The sequence below is a fragment of the Balaenoptera acutorostrata genome, chromosome 11, assembly GCF_949987535.1.
Source record: "Balaenoptera acutorostrata chromosome 11, mBalAcu1.1, whole genome shotgun sequence".
NCBI lineage: Eukaryota > Metazoa > Chordata > Mammalia > Artiodactyla > Balaenopteridae > Balaenoptera > Balaenoptera acutorostrata.
In genome coordinates this window covers 94,299,836-94,321,823 of record NC_080074.1, presented here as the reverse complement: position 1 = coordinate 94,321,823, position 21,988 = coordinate 94,299,836, and the positions used below count along the sequence as shown (strand labels likewise).

Here is a 21,988-nt window from a genome sequence, read left to right as displayed (position 1 = left end):
CTTATGGCAAATCAACTGTTAACTGCAGGGGTTAGTCCCTGGAAATAAGCCAAGTGACATTGACAATATCTAACTCAGTCATTTTAATACTTAAGAAACATTCTGCTTAAAATAAACAACCAAGAGTTTTCCACAGGTCAGTACCACCAATCCCCCTCCCAACATACCTTTGAAAAACATTCTTCAGGGGGCACAGGGGGAGTCTTTTTTCCTCACTGATCAAAACAAAACTCACAGCTCTTCGCAAGTATTTACCTTATCTGCTAGCCAATATTTCTCTTTTTGTAAGAAAATAGACTTTTGACATCCAGTATGAAATTCCTCAAACCTCACATTAAACCCCAAAAATCCGATACTGTCAACTGAAGTTCACTAACGTTTAAGCTTAAACAAAGCACAGACAAGTTTATTACTAAATTCTTGTATAATCAGCTGTACAGGTATTGTTTTCACCACTTACGGCTCTTTTTTTGTTAACTCAAAAACTAACATTTCAGAATAGTCCTGAAATATTTTCTTTCCTTCTGTCTCCAATTCCCATTCTCTTTCCCACCTAAAGTGACCTTCTCTTTCCTTAATTGTTGTAAACCCCTATTTCACCTCCATCTTATGGTAAATATCTTGTAAAACAGTCCTTCTAAGTCTATTACAACCTTATTTCACCCACTTGGGAAATATGCAACTCTCTCTCCTTCTCTTTCTACTTTATAAATTCCTCAAGGCATCCAACCTGTAAGTGAAATTATCCCAATTTAGAAGTTCAGATTTGATTTTGAAGCATCAAGCTCCACAAATAGAAGCATTTCAGTATTTAACTTCTTAAATCAAACCTCTAAGCCCGATCATCATGTGTTACTTGGTCACCCGGTGATCACCCAGAGACCCTGGGATCATGTGTTCTAGTACAGAGCACCCTCCCCCCTCAGCTGGTTATTTTCAGAAAAGCAGCTGTATTCATTCTATCTCAGATTCAGTCCTGGCATTGGAATAGTGCCAATTCACTTTCCCTCCTCAGGATCAGATGCGGCTGAAGCGGTCTACATTCCTTTTTCCTGCCTTTTCTGTGCAGACTTTCTCCAGGTCGAGCTCCATTCAGATCCTTTGACAGCGGTTAAGAAGGTTTGGGAAAGCTGGGCTGCCAGTGGCCTAGAGTAACCTGGGATTACCAACGATCTGAGTTGAATGTAATTACGTGAGCTTCAGAGAGGGGGGGAGCAGGCTTCACCCAGGCAATCCCGGTGCTCACAATTACATCATGAATTTCCCAGCGAAATGTCTATTCAGTCTTTGTTCATTCAGTAAACCTTGGTGAGGGCTTACTGTGTGCCAGCAGGTACGTCTGAGGCTGGATAGACAATGATGAACAAACAGATATAACTCCTCTTCTCAGAGTCATTAGGAGATACAATGGCCTTCTGTGATCATCCCTTGAATAAGCCAAGCTCTTTCCATCCTCCAGGCCTATCACACTCTGTCTGGAATAATTAGCCTCTTTGTCTTTGGCTGCCTAAATCCTGTATCTCAGCTTAAATGACCTCCTGGGGAACTATTCCTCTGACCCCTCCAATCTGTATTAGATCCCTCATTGCATGTTTTCATTGCACCCTGAAACTTTCTTCCTAAAACTTTACAATTAGACATATGAACCAATATTTGTTTAATAATCTGTTTTTCAAAGATAAACTGCTACCTGGTATACTCTCTATTGACGCAGAATACACTTTCCTATTTTGTACTTTATACTGAGAATATTTTAAGTCTCATCTTTCTTTTAGGTGAATATTATTTTAAGTTTTTAATATGAGGCTTGAATTTTCTGTTCTTTAAATTTTCTCTATAGCTCTATACAATTTATCCAAAAACCTTCCTTCAAATGCAATTTTTATAATAAAATTACACAATTCTCCAACCAATTCTATTTTTTGTGTGTACAACTTGTGTTTTTTTAATATTTTAGATACTGGCGAAAATGACTACAAATGTCTATATCTGATATCTAGATGTTTTCAAGCCAGAATTTTGAATAGACCATACTCAATTTTTACAAATAAAGTTTCTCTACCATATTCTTATCTGGAGAAACCCGGACAAATATGAATCCCACTGCTTAATAAATGTGGAGGCTTACTTAGCTTCTATGAGCCTGGTTTCCTCATTTGTAAAGTAGCTATAAAATCTTTCAAGGGTATGAGAAATAAAGTATACAAAGTCCCAAGCAAAATATCATACTAAATAAATACCAATTCCTTCCTACCTGTGGGGAAAAAAAGAAAAGGTACACATTTGAAAATGTAGCCCTCTATGAAATATAATACCAGTTTCCATTACCTAATCTGATTTCCTAAAAGGAAACAAGTCTAACTTTTTCTGCTTTATGGACTATACTTCAGGGCAGGGGTTGACAAACTTTCTGTAAAGAGCCCGGTTGTAAATATCTGGGGTTTGTGGGCCACATATGGTCTCGGTCAATGTTCTTTTTGTTTTTATTTTTAATAATCTACTAAAAATGTAAAAACCATTCTTGGCTTGTAGAAAAACAGACTGGGCACAGTTTGCTAGCCCCCTGCTTTAAATTCACAGATGCTAATCAATCCTTCCTTATCCTATTACCTGTATAATATTAGGCTCTTAACACTTGACTGAAAAATTGCTCTCTCTACTATTTATCAAATAAATAAACAAACACTAACTCAGTTAACAAACACTCCAGTTTAACAAACACTAATTAAACACTTGTTTATATGCAAGGTGCTATAGGTAGCTGACTGCCTAAAGAAAAAGAGACGCATCACATGTTGTAAAAGAAGTGCCAATAAAGCCTTTTGAAGCTTTCCTCTATCGTCACCTCTCTTCTTCCTCTTTTTTTTTTTCTTTTTGAGGCTGCTACTAATCTGGATTTATAGCATAACCAATTTATGCTTGTGACCTCGGGTTTCTCTTCCTATAATCCTGAGTTGAAATTGGTGCTAGCTTGAGCTCCTTGATGGGAATCTGATTAGGCTTCTTATACCATAGAGTTAGAGGACCCCTACTGCCCATCCTCCATCAGGCTCTGTCCTTCCAATTCTGATATATTGTTATAAATTCACTTGTTTCCCCCCGACTTCCAAAACAATCATTTCTTCTTCTCTTCCCTAGTTCAGCTCACCTGATCTCTAATTGTCCAATTTTTCTCCCTTTTCACATATAATCCCAATGGAAAAAATTCTGAATTTGGTGTCAGAACTAGTTGTTATTGTTCTGCCTCTGACAAACTGTGCATTTCTTAGCCTGAGTACCTTTGTTTCTTCATCTATCACAGGGGTCAAAAGACGGCCTGTGATGCCAATCAGACACAGGTGAGGGCAAAGGAAATAACACATGTGGAAGTTATTTATTTATAATCTACAAAGTACTCTAAGAGACCAGAGATCTCCAGTTCAGAAGTCAGATGTGATTCAAGATCTGGCTCTGCCATTTATGTTTATGAATTATCGACCTTGGGCAAGTTAACTAACCCCTGTAAGCCTCACTTTCTTCATCTGTAAAATAAAGACAGTAATAACATCTACTTTAGAGGGTTCTGTGAGGATTATGTGGCCTAATCCATGCCAAGCACTTATCATAGAGCCAGGCACATAGTAAAGGCTCACAAAATGTTAAACATTATTATTATTTAAGGGTAAGCCACTGGTCCCTGGTCTTTTACGTTCAGTCTCTACGTGCTTCTAAGCATATCTATTTATTCCACAGGTAATTTTATGCCCTTTTTCCACGACACTGGTTAAACAAGTTCTCTGGCATTTTTCTCTGTTGCGCTGTGTTCCTCTTACAGGGATTTTTTTTAGTGTCTCTCACCATTCAAAGGGCAGGGAGAGGGAGGGTAGAAATGAAGGAAAGAAAGACAGAGAGAGAACTGTCAGTTCACACGCTGTATGTTATCAATTAGTACAGTCAATTCTGTTATAATGCGGCATAATATGTTCCTGAAAAGTCATGATGCTTTGCAAAATCACGTCATGAAAAGCCCAGGACTTAGGGGAAAAAACAGCTGTCGGTGACACATATAAAAAAGAAAAGAGCCTAGTAAAGACCCTAGCACAGTTTTTCATATGTTAAATGGTTAAAAAAATAAATAAAAACTATAATAAATATAGCATCTTACCTTGCAAAAGACTTGAAGTTTGCTTGTGGAATTGCATGTCCAAGGGTTGCAGCTTGTGAGTTATTGTACAGTGGTAGAAAAAGGGTTATCTGAAATTGGAGGGAAAGTTATGAAAATGAGATATGGGTGGTTGTGATTCATGATATGCAGTGAAGTCAGGGAGCTGGAAGGCGTCTGACGTGTGCACATGTGCATTTTGTCTATTCCTATGTGGCTCAGTTCAGCTAGGTGAAATGGCCTGTGTTCACCAACTAGGTGAAAATAAAATAAAATCACACATAACAAATGTGAAATTTACATTCTACTCAAATTGTTCCCTAATATTAATAATGTAGGAATAAATTCTCATTTTCAAAACAAGCATGATAGCAGAACTGACTGTATTTATCCCCGAACTGTGAACTCCTGAAAAACATTCTCTGACTCAGAACCATAGTCACTATTTCCGAAGTCTGTGTTACCCTTCAATTTCCTATCAGCCCAAAGGCTTTACCTAGAAAAAGTTGCTCTTTCCTTGTCAGTATTAAGATACTACACATAATCTAAATCATTGTTAAACTGCATCTTTGATTGTTTCTTCAGCTTTCCCTGCTGGGGAGATGATGTCCTATCCCCAAACATCCATTCCAACAGAGGAATAAAATGCCTGGTAGTCAATTACTCACTGCCATGCCATGATATTTATTCAGTTGCCAAATATTTACAATGAGTATCTACTAAATACATGGAAACATAGGAGATACAAGATGAAACCACATCCAGCCCATCATAGTAAGAGACAGAGACTCGGCTCAGCGATCATTCAAAGTTAGGCTATGCTACGTAGGAGATGTAAAATATTACAACACATGTAAAAATAACGGTAACACAAGACAGAACATGAAGCACCTTAAGAAAATATAGCAAGTAAAAACAGATTACTTTCAATGTTAGAAGAGGGGATCAGGAGAAATTTAATGGGCCTGATTAGTAGACCTTAAGGACGAGGTAAATTTTGCATATGAGGGAGAGACTTTCTTATTGCAGCATGAGTGAAGGAAAAAGCAGGACATGGAGGTGTAAAGCATAAAGATCAATAAGTGTAGGCCAGGGACTTCCCTGGCAATCCAGTGGTTAAGAATCTGTGCTTCCACTGCAGGGGGCACAGATCCCTGGTCAGGGAACTAAGATCCCACATGCTGCATGGTGTGGCCAAAATAAAAAATAAAAATTGAAAAAAAAAAAAAAAAAAAAAGAAGTATAGGCCATAAATTAAGATACATGACTACAAGTGATAAGTTACGTACCGGACTTTGAATTTGATATGATGGGAAATGGGAAAGCCACAGACAATTTTTAACCAGAAGAGTGCAACAACAGCTATGAATGGGCAATGGGGAGCCCAAAGGGCTTTCAGAGATCCTGAATACGTTAAGAGACTTCATTCAGAGTCTTTGGACACCATGCCAGAGCAACAGGAGGGCTTCCTCAACTACAATCCCAGGCTTTGTGTCCAAGATTGATATTCATGACTCTACTTAATGGATACTAACTGTGTCATTTGGTCTGGCAAGTTGTATAAAAAAGTGGGGGAAAAAAAAGAAAAATTACCTACAAAATGAAGAATAAGTATTTTTCAGAAACAATGAAGGAAGACAAAGAATGCAATGCAACTTACAGTAATAATAATATTGTCAGATATTTAAATCTGACCATTAGGATCATATAAATAGTGAAGTTAAATAATATGGTTCTGAGTTACATCTAAACATCTGACACAATGTATTTTTAAGATTCAAGAAACTGTATACCAATGTTCCTAAAAGCAAGGCATTCTTGGACAAATGTTCATGTGAGATCTACAGCAAGCTTAAGAAACATACATGCATTTCAACTGAGATTTTACATTACCAAGTACACAGAGACAATATTTTATAAGTTTCTTTAAAATTTTAGAAAATACATTGAGAATTAAAACTACCACAAGTTTCAGCTAGTCAAATTCCCAAACCTAGTTAGTATATTGTATACAGAAGATTCTCTATACAAAGCCCATAAATTTTAACTAAAATAAGAAGTGTAATTTTTCATATAGCTGAAAATATCATTTTAAATATTCACATGTCAAATTAAACAGTTAAAAACATACACAAACCTCAACTCTAAAGTAAAAAAGAAGTTTTAAAGAAAACTTAATGGTTTAATTAAATTAGAACTATCCTATAGGGTAAATGATCAAAAGAATGTATGATAATCTACCTCATTATATCACCTGCACAAAAATGTTATGCAATTCAACTAAGCTATTATTTAAAAATCTAAAATATAATGAGCTGACTTGGAGTCCCTTAAACCTCCAAGGCAGTTCCCTTAAGTAAACTTCATACCTACCTTGATGAATTAATGACACATGATTTCACTGAAAAATAAACCAAAAAGGAGACCTCTTTACACAATTTATTTCAGAATTATTTACATAGAAAATGAGTCTAAACATCTTATCCTCTCCAGAGTCATTTCCTCTTATATGCAATTTACTTAAACTAAAGAAACTCTTTCCAAGTTTAGCTTCTGAAAACCAAAAACCTCTTTTAAAACACTCTAGGGGTGGTTGCCAGAGCTTCGGATGCAGAAAATGCTTTTAAAGTGAGACTTAGTCTCAGAACAGCTCCAGGAGGTAAAGCATATGCCTGGGATACAAGTGAAGAATATCTCTTCAAAGTGATGGTGGCTTTCTCCATGAGAAGAGTTCCCAACAGAGAAGCAACTGATTTGAGCCGTGTGGATGAAAGGCTCTTGGTGCTCCAGCCAGGCATCAGGGCTGTGCCTCTGCAGTGGGAGAGCCAACTTCAGGACACTGGTCCACAAGAGACCTTCCAGCTCCACGTAATACCAAACGGCGAAAATCTCCCAGAGATCTCCATCTCAACACCATGACCCAGCTTCACCCAATGACTAGCAAGCTACAGTGCTGGACACCCTATGCCAAACAACTAGCAAGACAGGAACACAGTCCCATCCATTAGCAGAGAGGCTGCCTAAAATCATACTAAGGCCACAGACACCCCAAAACACACCACCAGACGTGGACCTGCACACCAGAAAGACAAGATCCAGCTTCATCCATCAGAACACAGGCACTAGTCCCCTCCACCAGGAAGCCTACACAACCCACTGAACCAACCTTAGCCACTGGGGACAGACACCAAAAACAACGGGAACTATGAACCTGCAGCCTGTGAAAAGGAGACCCCAAACACAGTAAGATAAGCAAAATGAGAAGACAGAAAAACACACAGCAGATGAAGGAGCAAGGTAAAAACACACCAGACCTAACAAATGAAGAGGAAATAGGCAGTCTACCTAAAAAATTCAGAATAATGATAGTAAAGATGATCAAAAGTCTTGGAAATAGACAAAATGCAAGACACATTTAACAAGGATGTAGAAGAACTAAAGAGGAACCAAGCAACGATGAACAACACAATAAATGAAATTAAAAATACTCTAGAAGGGATCAATAGCAGAATAACTGAGGCAGAAGAACAGATAAGTGACCTGGAAGATAAAATAGTGGAAATAACTACTGCAGAGCAGAATAAAGAAAAAAGAATGAAAAGGACTGGGGACAGTCCCAGAGACCTCTGGGACAACATTAAATGCACCAACATTCGAATTATAGGGGTCCCAGAAGAAGAAGAGAAAAAGAAATGGACGGAGAAAATATTTGAAGAGATTATAGTTGAAAACTTCCCTAATATGGGAAAGGAAATAGTTAATCAAGTCCTGGAAGCACAGAGAGTCCCATACAGGATAAATCCAAGGAGAAACACGCCAAGACACATATTAATCAAACTATCAAAAATTAAATATAAAGAAAACATATTAAAAGCAGCAAGGGAAAAACAACAAATAACACATGAGGGAACCCCCATAAGGTTAACAGCTGATCTTTCAGCAGAAACTCTGCAAGCCAGAAGGCAGTGGCAGAACATATTTAAAGTAGTGAAGGAGAAAAACCTACAACCAACATTACTCTACCCAGCAAGGATCTCATTCAGATTTGATGGAGAAATTAAAACCTTTACAGACAAGCAAAAGCTTAGAGAGTTCAGCACCACCAAACCAGCTTTACAACAAATGCTAAAGGAACTTCTCTAGGCAAGAAACACAAGAGAAGGAAAACATCAACAATAACAAACCCAAAACATTTAAGAAAATGGGAATAGGAACATACATATCAATAATTACCTTAAATGTAAATGGATTAAATGCTCCCACCAAAAGACACAGACTGGCTGAATAGATACAAAAACAAGACCCGTATATATGCTGTCTACAAGAGACCCACTTCAGACCTAGGGACACATACAGACTGAAAGTGAGGGGAAGGAAAAAGATATTCCATGCAAATGGAAATCAAAAGACAGCTGGAGTAGCAATTCTCATTTCAGACAAAATAGACTTTAAAATAAAGACTATTACAAGAGACAAAGAAGGACACTATATAATGATCAAGGGATCAATCCAAGAAGAAAGTATAACAATCGTAAATATTTATGCACCCAATATAGGAGCACCTCAATACATAAGGCAAATACTATCAGCCATAAAAGGGGAAATCGACAGTAACACAATCATAGTAGGGGATTTTAACACCGCACTTTCACCAATGGACAGATCATCCAAAATGAAAATAAATAAGGAAACACAAGCTTTAAATGATACATTAAACAAGATGGACTTAATTGATATTTATAGGACATTCCACCCAAAAACAACAGAATACACATTTTTCTCAAGTGCTCATGGAACATTCTCCAGGAGAGATCATATCTTGGGTCACAAATCAAGCCTTGGTAAATTTAAGAAAATTGAAATCGTATCAAGTATCTTTTCCGACCACAATGCTATGAGACTAGATATCAATTACAGGAAAAGATCTATAAAAAATACAAACACATGGAGGCTACACAATACACTACTTAATAACAAAGTGATCACTGAAGAAATCAAAGGGCAAATCAAAAAATACCTAGAAACAAATGACAATGGAGACACGACAACCCAAAACCTATGGGATGCAACAAAAACAGTTCTAAGAGGGAAGTTTATAGCAATACAAGCCTACATCAAGAAACAGGAAACATCTCGAGTAAACTGCCTAACCTTGCACCTAAAGCAATTAGAGAAAGAAGAACAAAAAAACCCCAAAGTTAGCAGAAGGAAAGAAACCATAAAGATCAGATCAGAAATAAATGAAAAAGAAATGAAGGAAACGATAGCAAAGATCAATAAAACTAAAAGCTGGTTCTTCGAGAAGATAAACAAAATTGATAAACCATTAGCCAGACTCATCAAGAAAAAAAGGGAGAAGACTCAAATCAATAGAATTAGAAATGAAAAAGAAGAAGTAACAACTGACACTGCAGAAACACGAACGATCATGAGAGATTACTACAAGCAACTCTATGCCAATAAAATGGACAACCTGGAAGAAATGGACAAATACTTAGAAATGTACAACCTGCTGAGACTGAAACAGGAAGAAATAGAAAATATGAACAGACCAATCACAAGCACTGAAACTGAAACTGTGATTAAAAATCTTCCAACAAACAAAAGCCGAGGACCAGATGACTTCACAGGCGAATTCTATCAAACATTTAGAGAAAAGCTAACACCTATCCTTCTCAAACTCTTCCAAAAGATAGCAGAGGGAGGAACACTCCCCAACTCATTCTATGAGGCCACCATCACCCTGATACCAAAACCAGACAAAGATGTCACAAAGAAAGAAAACTACAGGCCAATATCACTGATGAACATAGATGCAAAAATCCTCAAAAAAATACTAGCAAACAGAATCCAACAGCACATTAGAAGGATCATACACCATGATCAAGTGGGGTTTATTCCAGGAATGCAAGGATTCTTCAATATATGCAAATCAATCAACGTGATACACCATATTAACAAATTGAAGGAGAAAAACCATATGATCACCTCAATAGATGCAGAGAAAGCTTTCGACAAAATTCAACACCCATTTATGATTAAAGCCCTGCAGAAAGTAGGCATAGAGGGAACTTTGCTCAACATAATAAAGGCCATATATGACAAATCCACAGCCAACATCATCCTCAATTGTGAAAAACTGAAACCATTTCCACTAAGATCAGGAACAAGACAAGGTTGCCCACTCTCACCACTATTATTCAACATAGTTTTGGAAGTTTTAGCCACAGCAATCAGAGAAGAAAAAGAAATAAAAGGAATCCAAATCAGAAAAGAAGAAGTAAAGCTGTCACTGTTTGCAGATGACACGATACTATACATAGAGAATCCTAAAGATGCTACCAGAAAAGTACTAGAGCTAATCAATGAATTTGGTAAAGTAGCAGGATACAAAATTAATGCACAGAAATCTCTTGCATTCCTATACACTAATGATGAAAAATCTGAAAGTGAAATTAAGAAAACACTCCCATTTACCATTGAACAAAAAGAATAAAATATCTAGGAATAAACCTACCTAAGGAGACAAAAGACCTGTATGCAGAAAATTATAAGACACTGATGAAAGAAATTAAAGATGATACAAATAGATGGAGAGATATACCATGTTCTTGGATTGGAAGAATCAACATTGTGAAAACGATTCTACTACCCAAAGCAATCTACATTTTCAATGCAATCCCTATCAAGCTACCACTGGCATTTATCACAGAACTAGAAGAAAAAATTTCACAATTTGTATGGAAACACAAAAGACCCCGAATAGCCAAAGCAATCTTGAGAACGAAAAATGGAGCTGGAGGAATTAGGCTCCCTGACTTCAGACTATACTACAAAGCTACAGTAATCAAGACAGTATGGTACTGGCACAAAAACAGAAATATAGATCAATGGAACAGGATAGAAAGCCCAGAGATAAACCCATGCACATATGGTCACCTTATCTTTGATAAAGGAGGCAAGCATATACAGTGGAGAAAAGACAGCCTCTCCAATAAGTGGTGCTGGGAAAACTGGATAGGTACATGTAAAAGTATAAAATTAGGGCTTCCCTGGTGGTGCAGTGGTTGAGAATCTGCCTGCTAATGCAGGGGACACGGGTTCGAACCCTGGTCTTGGAAGATCCCACATGCTGCGGAGCAACTAGGCCCGTGAGCCACAACTACTGAGCCTGCCTGTCTGGAGCCTGTGCTTCGCAACGAGAGAGGCCACGATGGTGAGAGGCCCGTGCACCGAGATGAAGAGTGGCCCCCGCTTGCCACAACTAGAGAAAGCCCTAGCACAGAAACGATGACCCAACACAGCCAAAAATAAAATTAATTAATTAATTAGTTTTAAAAAAAAAGATTAAAAAAAAAGTATAAAATTAGGACACTCCCTAACACCATACACAAAAATAAACTCAAAATGGATTAAAGACCTAAATGTAAGGCCAGACACTATCATACTCTTAGAGGAAAACATAGGCAGAACACTCTATGACATAAATCACAGCCAGATCCTTTTTGACCCACCTCCTAGAGAAATGGAAATAAAAACAAAAATAAACAAATGGAACCTAATGAAACTTTTGCACAGCAAAGGAAACCATAAACAAGACAAAAAGACAACCCTCAGAATGGGAGAAAATATTTGCAAATGAAGCAACTGACAAAGGATTAATCTCCAAAATTTACAAGCAGCTCATGCAGCTCAATAACAAAAAAACAAACAACCCAATCCAAAAATGGGCAGAAGACCTAAACAGACATTTCTCCAAAGAAGATATACAGATTGCCAACAAACACATGAAAGAATGCTCAACATCATTAATCATTAGAGAAATGCAAGTCAAAACTACAATGAGATATCATCTCACACCGGTCAGAATGGCCATCATCAAAAAATCTAGAAACAATAAATGCTGGAGAGGGTGTGGAGAAAAGGGAACACTCTTGCACTGTTGATGGGAATGTAAATTGATACAGCCACTATGGAGAACAGTATGGAGGTTCCTTAAAAAACTAAAAATAGAACTACCATACGACCCAGCAATCCCACTACTGGGCATATACCCTGAGAAAACCATAATTCAAAAAGAGTCATGTACCAAAATGTTCACTGCAGCTTTATTTACAATAGCCAGGACATGGAAGCAACCTGAGTGTCTGTCATTGGACGAATGGATAAAGAAGATGTGGCACATATATACAATGGAATATTACTCAGCCATAAAAAGAAACGAAATTGAGTTATTTGTAGTGAGGTGGATGGAGTTAGAGTCTGTCATACAGAATGAAGTAAGTCAGAAAGAGAAAAACAAATACAGTATGCTAACACATATATACGGAATCTAAGGGGAAAAAAAAAAAGGTCATGAAGAACCTAGTGGTAAGACAGGAATAAAGACACAGACCTACTAGAGAATGGACTTGAGGATATGGGGAGGGGGAAGGGTAAGCTGTGGCAAAGTGAGAGAGTGGCATGGACATATATACACTACCAAATGTAAAATAGATAGCTAGTGGGAAGCAGCCGCATAGCACAGGGAGATCAGCTCGGTGCTTTGTGACCACGTAGAGGGGTGGGAGAGGGAGGGTGGTAGGGAGAGAGATGCAAGAGGGAGGAGATATGGGAACATATGTATGTGTATAACTGATTCACTTTGTTATAAAGCAGAAACTAACACACCATTGTAAAGCAATTATACTGCAATAAAGATGTTAAAAAAAAAAAACTCTAGATACAGTAGGTACATGTATATCCTTCTTAAGGTGAGAATAGGTGTGTCAAAAGACAAAATATTTTACATACCATTCCCAGAGTATGATTCCCAGAGTATGTATGAAATTTGTACTAAAAGTGATTCTGACATTTGCCTTGGAATTTTGGCCTGTAAAGCTGACAAAAGCTTTGTAGCAAGGGTAAAAATATATCAATCCATAAACATCTCAAGGAACCTCATTTTTGTTAGCTGACAAAAAGCTGCAAACAATGCTTGTATAAGTAGTTCAAACTTGTGTGAATTGATAATACTCCTTATGGTGTAGAGAGTCTCAATAAATAATAGACACATTACAGGAAAATGAACATAGCCAAGAATCCATTTCCAAAAGGATCAATACAGCCATAACCATGGTACCCAAACTCAAGAAGGCATTACATTTACCAGCACCAAAACAGTGATGTAATCAGTTATTTACTTTTGTTATGTACTACATTGTGATACACTATTATTAGCTCTCCTTTGTTTTTCTGTAGTATAAATCTTAATTTATACTTGCACTTAATTATTAGTAAGAGAACAAAAAGGCTCCTCCTGAATATTAAATGTAACAAATAAATCGATACGAACTACAAAAATAGTAGATCTCTACATATTGAGAATTATATATATTTGCCATTAAGCTCAAATTTTTTATTTAAAACACCCTACATATAAAATTATGGTGTGTTATGAAAGTTTTATAAAAAATTATGGATTTTTGGAAAGAGTTGTCTTTTGAAAAATTCCATTAGTTGACTATTTAAACATTTACAAGATCCATTAATATACATGGATTTTTAAAAAAAAACAAACTTTAAATACACATATTCACTACTTTTTTTGGTCCCAAGCAAAATGTTTACACAGAAATTTGGCAATGTTAAGTCTGTGGACTCAAAGCCAATAACAACCTAAGAAAACTGAACTTGGTAATAAGCACATTTTCATAGTACAACTAACGGTGTATAACAATCCAAAGCAGTTAATATTTATAGGATAATCAGAGTATTTTGCATACCAGATTAATTTTAAAGCAATTTTAAGAAAACATGATATATCTGTGCTTTCCCAACTGTTAACAGTCAACAGATTTCTTCTTAGCTATAATTGGGGTGGGGGGTGGGGAATTAGTCCCTTAAACATCATGACCTAAGGGGAGGAAATCCTGTATATCCCCATCTCTGTAAGCAAGAAGCCAGGAGGCAGGAGGCAGCACCCTGTGGCACCTGGAGTACCAATTTCACCAAGTTCAGAATCCACTTGGAATTCCAAATGGGAATTTACAATATTGTCAAAGGGTTTACTGGGACTAAAAGCATTACCACATGTTTCAAGGTCTACAAATATCCTCCATGATAATTACGCCTTTGAGAGCCCTCCTTAGCAAAGAAAACATTCACAAACTCAAACTTACCTACCCTCACAATCCAGGCAGAGCTCCCCTGAGCGATCCTCCAGGCAATACTGAGAGGACATTCCTCTCTGTTCACTCTTGGTGCCAAGTGACCTTTGGCACATGAACATAAGAAAGGGTGGGGCTCGGAGCTTCAGTTTCGACATTGTGCTACACTGAACAAAGTTTCTCTGGTTTCTCCAGGGCGTTAACTAAGACTTCCTCTTCTTGTTAAGTAAGTAAACACAGCCACTACTACATTTCCAACTCTTCCCTAAAGTGGTAAAGCTTTAAATGGCACAAATACTGATGGGGAAATTACTAGGTGCTCTAAATTTAAACTAACGCCATACAGGTGGGCTATTATTACTCCCATTTTAAAGAGGTGATATCTGAGGAATAGAGGTTAATAAGTAACTTGTGGGAATTCCAGGTGCCCCAATACGGTCAACTGAGCTAATGAAGAAGACTTTCCACCATAAATAAACGACACAGAAAAGATGAGAAAGAGTAACACATTTTAAAAATTAAATACACAGTTCCACTTGCAGTAAAGAAAACCCCCCCTGGTGCCAAACCAAAGCTAGGACTGATGGCCAAAGTGGTAGTAAGCACAAAAGCAAATATTGCCAGCTGTAGCCGCCAGGAAGAATCACTGGAGTCTCTTATAGCGCTTAGGTCTAATTGAAATTGGTAAGATGCCCCCTCAAGGAATGGGATCAGAAGAAAGTTCTCTCTCAGGAGAGCAGAGTTAGGCTAAGTTTCTGGCCCGGCTTTTCTTCAACACAGGATACAACCTATCCAACCATTTGTAGCAACTCTGATGCCCCTATAGGGACAGAATAAGAGATCTTGGGCACACAAGTTGGGCATAAAGTTGGCTCCGAGGTGCTTCCATAAAACTGGAGCCATCGTCAAAGGGCTGTGATCACAGTTAAAAAATCGTGAGGGGGACAGGACAAATCCACCCATTGTCTTAGTAAGACTTCAGTGGAGCTTGTCTCTGAGAATCTGGGTGAGAGGGCAGGGGAAACGCTTACAACCAGAAATTAAAACCCTAAGCCTGTGTCACAACAGTTCTGAAGTCTGAAGCTTATTTGTATGAGAATCTCCAAGCTTAAGAAATTAAGAAAAAAATGGGTCCTGGGCTTGTGATATCCCTGGAGTATGTGAAATAAACAAACATAAAAATACTTTAAAGTAACACTCCATAAACAAGGCCACGATGGATTTCCACAAGCTAGAAAAACTAAACCAAAACGAAAGCACAAAAGAATCCTCACTGAAAATGACCTTACAATTTAGAAATTACAAAATACGTGAGAAAATGATTTACTGTGATTGAGCATTAACAAATACATCAAACAGAAAATTTCAAACTCAATAATGTTTTAATATGCAGATGCCAAAAGAGCATAATTATTAAGAGATGGAAGAAGAAAAAAGCCTATAAATAGGGAACTGAAAAAACAAGCAGGTTTATAACAAACAGAATTTATATGCATATAGATAGGCACATTGCTCTGCATAGAGAACCCAAGAGTTTTCATCAGAATTCTGTAACTTAAAAAGTTTTTTTTATTTTTATTGCATCACAATAAATAGATAGGATTTTTAAACTTGTTTAGAAAAGCACTAATCAATGCCAGAACTCAATGATCTGACAGAACCTACTCACACCAACTCTTCTTCTCTGTCATTTTTCAACCTCCTGGCCACTCTGCCCTACAACTCCTCATTCCTGGAAATTCCATCCCATCCCCCAAGCCATTGGGAAACCTCCAGCACCCTTGCAAAAAAGATGGAGTGGAAACTGTGATGTACTACCCAGATCCCCTTTCACAACTGAAGGATTTCTTCCCCAGATGCTGTAGTACTGCCAGCATACAGGCCTCAGCTATCAGCTCTCTTCAGAATGGCCTTGACTGAAGTCTCCCCTTGCAAGTTCATGCTCCCCTCCCAGGGCAGCCCACATCCAAAGACTGGCTGACACGGGGAATATAAAGGCTTGCGCCCCTCTCTATCTGGAGACAATGGTGACGCACCATCACAGTTTTAGAGCCTCTAGGGGGTCAGATCTCACCAAGACGACAGGGCAGCCTAACTTCCCCTCTGCCCAGTGCTGGCTTCTTCCTTCCACTCCACAGCGGTTGATCTCAACAGCACTTTCTAAGAAACTTCCAGGGCACTAATTTCCACCTCAGAGTCTGCATCCTGGGGAACTCAGACTACAACAGAAGAGCATCAGAAAAAAAAAAGGGGGGGCAGGATATGGGGCAGTGCTATCAAGGAAGTGAGAAGAATAAGAAAGCCTTGAAACCAGCCAGGAGAACAGCAGAAAGTACTAATGTAATCTCTTTCTTTGATAGTAGAAGGGAAACCCTTTTTCAAAATGAACAATATAATCACAAAAATTCCAGCCCAACATATCAGTGTATCTCTGAACTTGACAGTCAAAAAGGATCTTACGGGGTATTCCAATTCTAGCCCTCATTTTGAAGATAAAGCTCTTAGGCTGTGGATCTGCTAAATGCCAAAACCGTTGCTGCTTAGAAACAGGCCCATTTATTCTTTTAAGACACTTACTTTCCCAATAGCAAGTTAACAGGTACATTTAATACCCTGCTAAAACAAAGTTACCAGCAGTGATGTATATGTGTGTGTGTGTGTGTGTGTACACAATTTCTAGCTTTCTTTAATAGTCATGGGAAAATGTGCAGCAACCAAACCTATAACGTTCCAAATATATATTTTTCATGTCTATTTCTGGTGAGCTGCCCTATCTTAGAAAGGGGAGAGAGTCAACAAAAACCCTTGAGCCTTGCTTAGATTTGTCCCATGTCCCAGTAATATAATTCTGATATGTCTTTTAGTTCTGAATCACTGGTAAAGATGTTAACGATAGTTTTATAAAAGGCTAATCTGGTACAGGCTGGTATATGACTAATCATTATCCAGAATACTAATAAAAAAACTGCATGGACGAAAACAATATTCACATGCACACTCAGAACGCCAATGACATGGGACAAATCTAAGCAAGGCTCGTGGGTATTTGTTGCTTCCCTTACCCTTCTAATATAGGGCAGCATACCAGAAGCAGTCATGAGAAATATTATATATTTGGAATGTGACAGATTTGATTGCTGTACATTTTTCCATGACTACTGAAGGAAGCTGGAAATTGCGTGCGTGCATGCACACACACACACACACACACACACACACATACATCTCTACTGGTAACCTTGCCCTACATTCCACACTTTGTAACCACGAATATAGAGGCAGACAAGATAAGTTAGAGCAAAACCTATCAAACTAAGCCCACTGGATCCAAAAAGACATGAAGTCATTTACATAAATTGTTAGGACAGCCAAACAGAATGGGTCAACACTGCCACAATCCACTCATCTTGGAAACCTAAGCAGAACTGCACTCTCAGTTCCTCAATTTGTCTTTCCTTCCTTCCTCTCCTAAGAATCACAATCTGCTGGGTCTAAGCCAACCCTTCTTCTCCTTCTAACTTTAAAACCTTTTTTTAATGGGAGTAAGAAACTAAAGTGCTACAAATATGAGAGAATCCAAAAGAGGTTTCTAAACTCTAAATTGTATATGTCAAACCTCAATTACATACAGGCTAAGGGAGCTGAATTCATATGGGTAGAATGACCAACCAAATGCTTTAACAACTTATCTGGAAAAGGAATGACAGTGCAATATAATTCATACTGGGGGAGAATCATGTCAAATTATTAACATTTTCTAGGCATACAAGAGGGCAAACATGCATGGCATGTGAACGAGAGGAAGAACCAATTTGTTCATATAAAAAAAAATCAAATGAGTCACTAGGGGTTTAGAGCTATTGTTTGGACATAGAATCTGGGTTAAAGGTAGAAAACATAAAAAGAGAAGAAACATATAAATGGGCACTTCTTGGGGTGAATAAATACAAACAATAGGACCAACAATACTCATTCTTCACGTAAGTTATTTAGAAGAGTGAGATCATAATTCAATTTTAAGTCTACAGATGGCTTAAGTCTCTTATTATAAGTTAGGAAAATACTGATTTAAGAAAAATGAACTCATTATTACTGCAAAATAATGTAATTGCATATAAGTGAATAAAATGATAGTTTTGCCTTAAATTGGCAAAGCTTAGTTATATACTTGGGAAACATCACACAAACTTATTTGATTATGGATTTTAAATGTCATTTTCAACCTAGAAATCACTGTAGAGTTCCAATAAGTCACACTTTTATTTGGCAATTTCAATCAAAAAGCCAACAAAATTTTGAAAAAAAAAAATGGTGAAAACAAAAGAAAAAAGTGATTTCTCATTTCTATTCATGTCCTATAACCAAAGAGAAGTTGGAAAGTGTAAAGACCTCAGCATTGGGAAACCGAACGCTTGTGTTTATGCCCCAGGTCTGCCACTGAATAGCTCTGTACCTGGGCAAGTAACTTAACCTCCCTCCGGCTCCATTTCCTCACCTGTAAAAGGAGATCAATGAGACCAATTTGTAAACTCTCATTCACATCTATTCTAGAACACTTACCTAATTCAAATTTAAAAATAGAAAATCTACTTAATTAGATTTGGGCTAAAACATAGCAATTGGCAGTTTTACTCTTTTCAACATAAAACGGTAAGTTTTCAGAAAAAAATAAAATTACCAAATAGTCAGAAAACCTAATGATAAATGAGGAAAAATATTAGTTTCACGAGGACATCTATAAATTCACCTCAGAAATTACAAAGAAACACTTTACAGAACCTCCAATTTCTGCTGAAAAATTCCCATTTAAATACAGACTCCGCCGAAACACAATAGGTACAAAGAATTTCTGAGAGGCAGGGAAAATGGAAGCTTTTGGCATGCAGTACCAATATTTCCCATCATTATTAAGATTTCACTGAGAGCTTCCTCATTTCACCTGGCTCGGATGGTGCTGGCATTCCGCATAACTGGCTGCGTGAACGCATATCAAAAGAACTGATAGGATGTTCCTTGTGAAACAGCATTTTTTTAAACTTATAACATCATCCCCCAAACCTATGCTTTCCACAAAAAGTTAAAGTCTAAAAAAATGATAGGACTACTTTAGCCTATTAAAATCATGGGTGCCTTGGGATTCTTAAGTGCCATTTGGAAAGAAAAAGACATTTACTAATAAGAGTACCAATCCTTCCCAGAGTACTTCTACCTTAAATCTGTAACAGCCAGGAAATTATCACATTAGCTAGATAACATAACTTAACCTCTCCTAACTATAATCATGTGCTATAGAACCGGGAAGAAAGGGAGGGAGGATGAAAGGGAGGGGGGCAAACCAGCAAATACTGAAAATAACTGTGAATGCTGATAAGGTACTGTCTTACCAAAAAATCAGGAGAAATGCCCAAGTTTCATTTCAAAGCATGTACCCTCTGAAATACTGCAAAGAATCATCCTATATATACTTTAACAAGCTAATACTGAGCAACTAGCCTTGAAAAATTAAATCAGGCAGCATGACAATAAACAGAATGAAATGCCTGTTTTCAGAGCAGCAGTTTAGAGAAAGCTGTGTAAATAGCCGTTAAAATGATACAGCCTATGTCATCCTTCGAAAATAAAACCTGCGATTAAATTTGCACATCAAATGATCCTTGAAGCCTGTATGTTACCAATAAATAGGGGTGGCAGAGGGGGCTTAAATCAGACAAGCCTTGCCAGTGGCACAGAGAGCTGCAGTCTATAAAGAAAAACCCCTGCAGCAAACACTGAAGCCGAATGCAGGAGGCTATATCAGTTTTAAAAGTGATTTAACTTCTTTGAAGATCATTGGACTAGAGTTTGCCCAGTCAGCAGAATTTAGTTATGGCCTTCGGCGGAAAAGTGCTAATACAATGAAGGGTTACCCTGGTTGGGAAAAATATTAAGGGTCACTTTTATTTTCAGTCGATAAAATGTTGATTCTCCAAACCAATTCTTAATCTTTCTTTAGTTTGCAGTTTCAAGACCTTTTAATGATGGCTCTCACACTAGTCTCTAATTCCCCCGTATTCCTGACATGGGGCTATGGAAAATAGACTAAATAAACCTATGTCAAGAGTAGCATGTTGGGGGACAGGTAAATAAATTAGAAGTTTGGTATCAGCAGACAAAACTACTATATAGAAAATGGATAAACAACAAGGTCCTACTGTATACAACAGGGAACTATATTCAATATCTTGTGATAAACTGTAATGGAAAAGAATCTGAAAAAGAATACATATATATGTGTGTGTGTATATATATATAACTGAATCACTTTGCCGTAACTAACTAACACAACATTGTAAATTAACTATACTTCAATATAAATTTTAAAAAGAGTAGCATGTTGTGGTCAAAAGAGCCATGGATTTGAAACCTACAACCTTAATTTTTTCCCCTGGCTCTACAATTTAGTATTACATGACCTTAAACAAATCATTAGTATAGGCAATAGAATATAAAAAACTTGACTTTACGTGCAAAACAGGTAAGCCCTGTTACTCACAGCTGTATGACTTTGGCCAAATTACTTCACTAAGTCTTTTTGCTTGTCTATGAAGTGAAAATAACAGAATCTTCTTCATAGAGGCTGAATGAAATAATGCATGTAAAGAACACAGCACAGTGCCTGATTAACTGTCAGGAATAAATGATAGCTTAAAAAACGTCACTACTTCTCTGAGTTTTCTTTACCTTTTTAAGTAATCTGCCTCAGAAATCAAGATGTTATATCTTAGAATAATTTCCTGTGCTTCACAGTATCTTTATCACGTCATTAATTATTTAAGAAAGCTGAGTCTCCTCAATATTAAAAGACCTAAATTTTGTTCACGCTATGTAACCTTCTGTATTTGCCTTTAAAATCTTCTTTTCACTTTGGTTAAATAGGTATTTCATAATGAACTGTGATCCTATTTGACATTTTTCACAAAAATCCCAAAGTCTTTTAGACCTCAAACTAATTTTGAAGTTTCCCAGAGGGTTCCTGGAAAATCTCAAAGGATTTGTCTCTTATCTTATAAAAGAGAGATGTTAAAATAATTAGGTTTATTTGGAATTTAAATGACATGGGAAGGACTGTAAAATAAGACGTGATGATAAACCCTCATAGGTTCTATGTGTATGGATATATCCTATTAGTATAAGTATTCCAGAAATTGTGTGAAGTTCATAGAAATGTGTCAATACTTGTCAATAATTTGCCCGAGTATTATCTTAAATTGCTGTATGCCACAGAAATAACTAAATTTCCTTATCAAATGAACTCTCATAAGAACTTTAACCATGACTGTTTTTAAGTCTTTTGTCATTCACAGACAGTTATTGTTTTACTCTGATTCTTCCCTGAAAGTTTTTACAATCAGCTACTGTGAGAACACTCCATAATGGCGTAACTTGAATACTTTGAGACCATGACACTGGACTGTGTAAGAATTTCCAGAACTAATGAAGAAGCTGATGGATTCATAGAACTGCTAACCAAAGATGAAGCAGAACATGGGACTGAATGAACTGATGTGGATGATTATAATTTTTACGACTTTTGTTTGAAGCGTTGCTGGTTCTTTAATGTTACATCTTCCAGATGTAAAGAAATCTTTTTCTCTTTACTCTTAAGCTACCTATAATTCACAGCAATCTGGTAAATTACACCTTTGTTAACAGAATTGAA

General features: G+C 37.2%; 1 protein-coding gene across 8 annotated transcripts in view; it reads right to left on the bottom strand.

Moving 5' to 3' along the window:
- The window catches only part of EPS8 (epidermal growth factor receptor pathway substrate 8), a 194,339-nt gene that overhangs the window by 99,132 nt on the left and 73,219 nt on the right, over positions 1-21,988 (bottom strand). For 5 of the 8 annotated variants that reach the window (XM_057556577.1, XM_057556572.1, XM_057556578.1 and 2 more), the window contains exon 2: positions 4,145-4,233. The exons of 1 other annotated variant lie outside the window; for it this stretch is intronic. The gene's annotated coding sequence lies outside the window, so the exon portion shown is untranslated. Of the gene's footprint in view, positions 1-4,144; positions 4,234-14,301; positions 14,391-21,988 lie in introns of those variants that run through there. 2 more of the 8 variants (XM_057556575.1, XM_057556574.1) reach the window with 2 other exon arrangements.